Genomic DNA, 8,504 nt, shown 5'->3' with positions numbered 1-8,504 from the left:
GGTATAAATCCCACTTGATTGTGGTGAATTATTTTTTTGATATGTTGTTGAATTCTATTGGCTAGAATTTTGTTGAGGATTTTGCATCTATGTTCATGAGGGATATAGGTCTATAATTTTCTTTTTTTGTAATGTCTTTACCTGGTTTTGGTATCAGGGAGATGGTGGCTTCATAGAATGAGTTGGGTAGTATTCCGTCATTTTCTATGCTTTGAAATACCTTCAGTAGTAGTGGTGTTAACTCCTCTCTGAAAGTTTGGTAGAACTCTGCAGTGAAGCCGTCCGGGCCAGGGTTTATTTTTGTTGGGAGTTTTTGGATTACCGTTTCAATCTCTTTTTTTGTTATGGGTCTATTTAGTTGTTCTTCTTCTGAATGTGTTAGTTTAGGTAGGTAGTGTTTTTCCAGGAATTCATCCATTTCTTCTAGGTTTTCAAATTTGTTAGAGTACAATTTTTCGTAATAATCTGATACGATTCTTTTAATTTCAGTTGGGTCTGTTGTGATATGGTCCTTCTTGTTTCTTATTCAGGTTATTTGTTTCCTTTCCTGTATTTCTTTAGTCAGTCTAGCCAATGGTTTATCAATTTTGTTAATTTTTTCAAAGAACCAGCTTTTGGCTTTGTTAATTCTTTCAATTGTTTTTCTGTTCTCTAATTCATTTAGTTAGCTCTAATTTTTATTATTTGTTTTCTTCTGGTGCCTGATGGATTCTTTTGTTGCTCACTTTCTATTTGTTCAAGTTGTAGGGGCAGTTCTCTGATTTTGGCTCTTTCTTCTTTTTGTATGTGTGCATTTATCGATATAAATTGACCTCTGAGCACTGCTTTTGCTGTGTCCCAGAGGTTTTGATAGGAAGTATTTTCATTCTCGTTGCATTCTATGAATTTCCTTATTCCCTCCTTGATGTCTTCTATAACCCAGTCTTTTTTCAGGAGGGTATTGTTCATTTTCCAAGTATTTGATTTCTTTTCCCTAGTTTTTCTGTTATTGATTTCTAGTTTTATTGCCTTGTGGTCTGAGAAGATGCTTTGTAATATTTCGATGTTTTGGACTCTGCAAAGGTTTGTTTTATGACCTAATATGTGGTCTATTCTAGAGAATGTTCCATGTGCGCTAGAAAAAAAAGTATACTTTGCAGCAGTTGGGTGGAGAGTTCTGTATAAGTCAATGAGGTCAAGTTGGTTGATTGTTGTAATTAGGTCTTCTGTGTCTCTATTGAGCTTCTTACTGGATGTCCTGTCCTTCTCCGAAAGTGGTGTGTTGAAGTCTCCTACTATAATTGTGGAGGTGTCTATCTCACTTTTCAATTCTGTTAAAATTTGATTTATGTATCTTGCAGCCCTGTCATTGGGTGCATAAATATTTAATATGGTTATGTCTTCCTGATAGATTGTCCCTTTTATCATTATGTAGTGTCCTTCTTTATCCTTTGTGGTGGATTTAAGTCTAAAGTCTATTTTGTCAGAAATTAATATTGCTACTCCTCTTCTTTTTTGCTTATTGTTTGCTTGATATATTTTTTTCCATCCTTTGAGTTTTAGTTTGTTTGTGTCTCTAAGTCTAAGGTGTGTTTCTTGTAGGCAGCATATAGAAAGATCGTGTTTCTTTATCCAGTCCGAGACTCTCTGTCTCTTTATTGGTGCATTTAGTCCATTTACATTCAGCGTAATTATAGATAAATAATTGTTTAGTGTTGTCATTTTGATGCCTTTTTATGTGTGTTGTTGACAATTTCATCTTTCCACTTACTTTTTTGTGCTGAGACGTTTTTCTTAGTAAATTGTGAGATCCTCATTTTCGTAGTGTTTGACTTTATGTTTGTTGAGTCGTTACGTTTTTCTTGGCTTTTATCTTGAGCTATGGAGTTGTTATATCTCTTTGTGGTTACCTAATTATTTACCCCTATTTTTCTAAGTAAAAACCTAACTTGTATTGTTCTATATCGCCTTATATCACTCTCCATACGGCAGTTCTATGCCTCCTGTGTTTAGTCCCTTTTTTTGATTATTGTGATCTTTTACGTATTGACTTCCGTGATTCCCTGTTATGAGTATTTTTTTTTAATTAATCTTAATTTGTTTTTGTGATTTCCCTATTTGAGTTGATATCAGGATGTTCTGTTTTGTGACCTTGTGTTGTGCTGGTATCTGATATTGTTGATTTTCTGACCAAACAATATCCTTTAGTATTTCTTGTAGCTTTGGTTTGGTTTTCGCAAATTCTCTAAACTTGTGTTTATCTGTAAATATCTTAATTTCGCCTTCATATTTCAGAGAGAGTTTTGCTGGATATATGATCCTTGGCTGGCAGTTCTTCTCCTTCAGTGCTCTGTATATGTCATCCCATTGACTTCTTGCCTGCATGGTTTCTGCTGAGTAGTCTGAACTTATTCTTATTGATTCTCCCTTGAAGGAAACCTTTCTTTTCTCCCTGGCTGCTTTTAAAATGTTCTGTTTATCTTTGGTTTTGGCGAGTTTGATGATAATATGTCTTGGTGTTTTTCTTTTTGGATCAATCTTAAATGGGGTTCGATGAGCATCTTGGATAGATATCCTTTCGTCTTTCATGATGTCAGGGAAGTTTTCTGTCAGCAGCTCTTCAACTATTTTCTCTGTGTTTTCTGTCCTCCCTCCCTGTTCTGGGACTCCAATCACACGCAAGTTATCCTTCTTGATAGAGTCCCACATGATTCTTAGGGTTTCTTCATTTCTTTTAATTCTTTTATCTGATTTTTTTTGAGCTATGTTGGTGTTAATTCCCTGGTCCTCCAGATGTCCCAGTCTGCATTCTAATTGCTCGAGTCTGCTCCTCTGACTTCCCATTGCAGTGTCTAATTCTGTAATTTTATTGTTAATCTTTTGGATTTCTACATGCTGTCTCTCTATGGAATCTTGCAACTTATTAATTTTTCCACTATGTTCTTGAATAATCTTTTTGAGTTCTTCAACAGTTTTATTAGTGTGTTCCTTGGCTTTTTCTGTAGTTTGCCTTATTTCGTTTCTGATTTCTTGAAGCATTGTGTAAATTAGTTTTTTATATTCTGTATCTGATAATTCCAGGATTGTATCTTCATTTGGGAAAGATTTTGATTCTTTTGTTTGGGGGGTTGGAGAAGCTGTCATGGTCTGCTTCTTTATGTGGTTTGATATGGACTGCTGTCTCCGAGCCATCACTGGGAAACTAGTTTTTCCAGAAAATCCGCTAAAAAAAAATGCAGTCAAATCCCTATCAGAATTGCCTTTCGATTATAACCACCACCTTGTTCCCTGTAAGGATGAAAGTCTGAGATTTGGATCATATATGCTTGGCTGTAGCTGGTTCTGTGTTTTTAGTCCGATTAGGAGTGGATTTTTGGTCCCTGGGTTTTTTTTTGTTGTTGTTGTTCCTTCTCTCAGGCCTAAAGAGTGGGTTAGGAAAAGACCAAAAGAAAAAAAAAGGCGGGGGGGGAAGCAAAGCTGCCGCGGAGCCGGAGCCCTTCTCCCTCTGGCTCAGAAATTCCAATGTTAATGAAACCGCCTGGGGAGGGTGGGGGAGGGATCAGCGAGATAGGAGAGTAGCACCTCAGAATATAGCCAGAGTTGCTTGTGTTGCTTGGAATGACTATTATATCTGACATTCCCGCGGGGCGTGTCAGCTATGTGTGCTGGCTGTGTGGAGATTGCCCCCGGGGGTCTGGCCCTCTGAAGCCACCAGCTGCCAGTCCAAATCCTAGCGTCAATGTTCCCCTGCTGGGACGCTTTACTCCCGGCTCCAAAATCAGTCGCTGCTTCCCGTGGACTTCTCGTCCCGCCAGCCACTTCGCCGCACCACCTCTGAGAACCGGCTGGGCCCCTCCCGGGGTCAGTTCAGGGGAGTGGAGCAGCTCCCCGTGCATGTGCCATGACAGCGCTCAGTCAAAATCCTGGGGGCACGACTCCCCGGCTGGGACGCCGCTCTCCCAGCTCCAAGACCAGTCACTGCCTCCCAGGGACTTCTCCCACCGGCTGCGTCGCCACGCCGCCCATGTGAACCGGCTGGGCCCCCTCTCGGGGTGAGTTCAGGGGGGTAGGGCTGGGCCCCTTGTTTGCGCCATCAGCTCCCCTGGGCTCTGCCCTAAATCGGGTGCCAAAGGTTACCTGACTGGGACGCTGGCTCCAGGCTCTGAAAACAATCGCTGCTTCCCCGTATTTGTTCATTTTCCGTCTCTAAATCTGTGTTTGTTGTTCAGGGTTCGTAGATTGTTATGTACGTGATCGATTCACTTGTTTTTCCGAGTCTTTGTTGCAAGAGGGATCCGAGGTAGCGTCTACCTAGTCCGCCATCTTGGCCCCTATCTGAAAAGGCTATTTCTACCTTTTTTAAGGAAGGTCCGAATCAGCTTCCGAAGTGGTTGTACCATTTTACATTTCTGCCAGCAGTGTATAAGTGTTCCAGTCTCTCCACAACATATCCAGCATTGCTTATTTTGTGTTTTGTGGATTAATGCCAGCCTTGTTGGAGTGAGATGGAATCTCATTGTAGTTTTGATCTGCATTTATCCAATGGCTAATGATATTGAGCATTTCCTCATGTATCTGTTAGCTACCTGAATGTCTTCTTTAGTGAAGTGTTTATGTCTTTTGCCCATTTTTTAATTGGGTTTTTTGTATTTTTGTTGTTGAGTTTTTGCAGTATCACGTAGATTTTAGAGATCAGGCGCTGATTGCAAATGTCATACCTAAAAACTTTTTCCCAGTCTGTAGGTAGTCTTTTTACTCTTTTGGTGAGGTCTTTGGATGAGCATAGCTGTTTGATTTTTAGGAGCTCCCAGTTATCTAGTTTCTTGGTTCTAAAATCAGGTAGAGTGAGGCCTCCCACTTTGTCCTTCTTTTTCAAGTAATGCTTCACTTATCCGGGGCCTCTTTCCCTTCCATATGAAGTTGGTGATTTGTTTCTCCAACTCATTAAAAAATGTCATTGGAATTTAGATTGGAATTGCTTAAATCTACAGATTGCTTTTGAAAGAACAGGCGTTTTTATGATGTTAAGTCTTCCTATCCCCAAGCAAGGTATGTTTTTCCCCTTATGTAGGTCTCCTTTGTTTTGTTGCAGAAGTGTTTTTTACTTTTCTTTGTACAAGCCTTTTACATCTCTGGTAAGATTTATTTCTAAGTATTTTATCTTCTTGTGGGCTACCATAAATGGTATTAATTTGGTGATTTCCTCTTCAATGTTCTTTTTGTTGGTGTAGAGGAATCCAACTGATTTTTGTATGTTTATCTTACGTCCTGATCCTTTGCTTAACTCTTCTATTAGTTTCAGTAGTTTTCTGGAGGATTCCTTAGGGTTTTCTGTGTATAAGATTGTGTCATCTGCAGGTAGAGATACTTTTACTTCTTCCTTTCCAATCTCAATGTCCTTATTTCTTTAACTAGCCTATCTGCTCTGGTTAAGACCTCCAGCACAATGTTGAATAAGAGAAGTAACAAAGGGCATCCTTGTCTGGTTTCTGATCTCAGGGAAATGCTTTCAGGCCCTCTCCATTTAGGATAATGTTGGCTGTTGGCTTTGTATAAATGCCCTTTATTATGTTGAGGAATTTTCCCTCTATTCCTATTTTGTTGAGAGTTTTTATCATGAATGGGTTTTAAACTTTGTCTAAATGCCTTTTCTGGATCAATTGATAAGACCATGTGGTTCTTGTCCTTTGTTTTATTTATATGATGGATTACATTGATTGTTTTTCTAATGTTGAATCATCCCTGCATATGTGGTATGAATCCCATTTGGTCATGGTGAATTATTTTTTTGATATATTGTTGAATTCTGTTGGCTTGAATTTTGTTGAGGGTTTTTGCATCTAAGTTCATGGGGGATATAGGACTGTAATTTTCTTTTCTTTTCTTTTTCCATCCTTTGAGTTTTAGTTTGTTTGTGTCTCTAGGTCTAAGGTGTGTCTGTTGTAGGCAGCATTTAAATGGATCGTGTTTTGTAATCCATCCTGCCACACTCTGTCTCTGTATTGTGCATTTAGTCCATTTACATTCAGCGTAAGTATGGATATGTATGAATTTAGTGCTATCATTTTGATGTCTTTTTTTGCAAGTTGTTGACAGTTTCTTTTCCCACTGAATTTTATGTGCTGAGTAGATTATCTTTATATATTGTCTTTTCATTATATTTGTTGCTGTTGATTTTGTTTCTGCTGAGTCTATTTTTCTCTTGTATTTTATCTTGATGTGTAGGATAGTTTGTCTACTTTGTGGTTACCTTATTATTTACCAGTATTTTCATAAATTTAAACCTAACTTTTATGTCTTTGTATCGCCTTGTCTTCCTCTCCATATGAAAAATCTATGACTACATTTCTTAATCCCTCTTTATTGTTTTAATGTTGTCTCCTTTTACTTTACAACATTGCTGTTTCCCTGTTTTGAGCATTTTTTTATTCTTGATTTAGTTTTGTGATTTCCCTATCTGGGTTGACACCTGATTGCTCTGCCTAGTTTTCTAGTCTTGGGTTGATACCTAATATTATTGATTTTCAAACCAAAGAACTAACTTTAGTATTTCTTGTAGTTTTGGTTTGGTTTTTATGAACTCCCTAAACTTCTATTTATCTGGAAATGTCCTAATTTCACCTTTGTATTTGAGAGACAGTTTTTGCTGGATATATGATTCTTGGCTTGCAGTTTTTTTCCATTAATGATTTATGTAAGTCATCCCATTGCCTTCTCACCTGCATGGTTTCTGCCAAGTAATCCGAGTGTATTCTTATTGGCTTTCTTTTGTAGGTGGCCTTTTGTTTGTCCCTAGCTGCTCATACAATTCTCTATCTTTGCTTTTGTCAAGTTTGATTATAATATGTCTTCATGACTTTCTTTTGAGAGATACCTTATGTGGAGTTCAACGAGCATCTTGGATAGATATCTTCTATCTTTCATGATATCAGGGAAGTTTTCTGCCAACAAATCTTCAACTATTTTCTCTGTATTTTCTGTTATTCCTCCCTGTTCTGGTACTCCAGTCACTCGTAGGTTATTTCTCTTGATAGAGTCCCACATGATTCTTCAGGTTTCTACATTTTTTTTAATGCTGTTCTGTGATTTTTTTCTTCAAATATATTGGTGCCAAGTGCTTTATGTTCAGGTTCACAAATTCTGCCTTTCACTTGTTCAATTCCGCTCCTCTGACTTTCTATTCAGTTGTCTAATTCTGTAATTTTATTGTTAATCTTCTGAATTTCTGATTGCTGTCTGTCTGTGGATTTTTCCAGCTTATTAAATTTTTCATTATGTGTTCCTGAATAACCTTTTAAATTTCTTCAACTGCTTTATCTGTGTGTTCCTTGGCTTGTTCTGTGTATTGCCTTATTTCCTTTCCGACGTCTTGAAGGGCTCTATATTAATCTTTTGTATTCTGCCTCTGGTATTTCCAGGAAGGCACTTTCATCTAGAAGACCTCTTTATTCTTTGTTTTGAGAGCTTCTTGAGGCGATCATGGCCTGTTTCTTTATGTGACTTGATACTGCCTGTTGTTTCCGAGCCATCTCTAAGTTATTGTATTCTTTTATTTTATGCTTGCTTACTGTATCATAGCTTCTTGCTTTTGATATGCCCAGATGGGTTGGTTGAGTAGGCTAGCTTGGATATTGTTGCCTTTGGAACTCTAACATCCTGTCCCCAGATGGCTAGAGCTGTTAACAGATATATCAGTCTAGGAGTCCATTCAGTTTTCTTATATGAATTCAGCTCAGGCGTCCAGGTTTCTGATCATCTAGTGTGGTACAAGCTCTGTCCTACAGTCTTAGAGGGGCAGAAGTGATTGGTGTAGGTACCGGTATCTGGCTGTAGCAGGAGGTCATGCTCTGAATTAGACAGAGGGCTGAGAATTGTCCCCCAAGTATCTCTGAGGAAATATTTTCCCTGTTCCCTAGAGTGTACAGGTGGGTGGGTTCTGCAGACGAACCATGGGCACCCAATGTTTTGGGTTGTAAGGACTGGGAGGTACCAGGTATCCATGGACTAGTGTTGCGAGTGGCTGGGTGACCTGAGTGGAGCCACCAGTCCTTAGGTCCCTGAAGTGGGTACTTGAGGACCCTGTTTAATAGGCAAAGCGGCGTCAAACATCAAACACCCGCCTCTCCACCGCACAACTGAAATGGTTGGAGTCTGCCAACAAGAGCCTATTCTCCTGAAATAGGCCCACACAGGCCCATGCAGAGGGGAAAGTTACTGCAAGTACACGGACCATTTATGCCTGGACAGGAGCTGCTTCTATCCTGCACTCCCCCGGTTAGCGAATTTGTTCCTTCTCCCGGGCCTGGAGGATGGCTCTAGGTGCTCATCAGGGCCTATCTCAGGCCCATGGAAATCAATAGCCTCTGAAGCTGGCTTGGAGATGGGGGGCATGGTAAAATACACACAAGTACTTAACTTTTGCCGAGGGTGCCGTTCTTCTCTGGCTCCAAAGGTTTGAGTAGGCTGTGTGGCTGGCTGTTTCTCCCTGAGGAAACTGTGGCCGAACGCTAGTATCAACCCACTGC

This window comes from Loxodonta africana, chromosome 12, assembly GCF_030014295.1.
Source record: "Loxodonta africana isolate mLoxAfr1 chromosome 12, mLoxAfr1.hap2, whole genome shotgun sequence".
In the NCBI taxonomy this organism is placed as follows: Eukaryota; Metazoa; Chordata; class Mammalia; order Proboscidea; family Elephantidae; genus Loxodonta; species Loxodonta africana.
The sequence above is the reverse complement of the archived record's forward strand: the minus strand, read 5'-3'. Positions refer to the sequence as shown.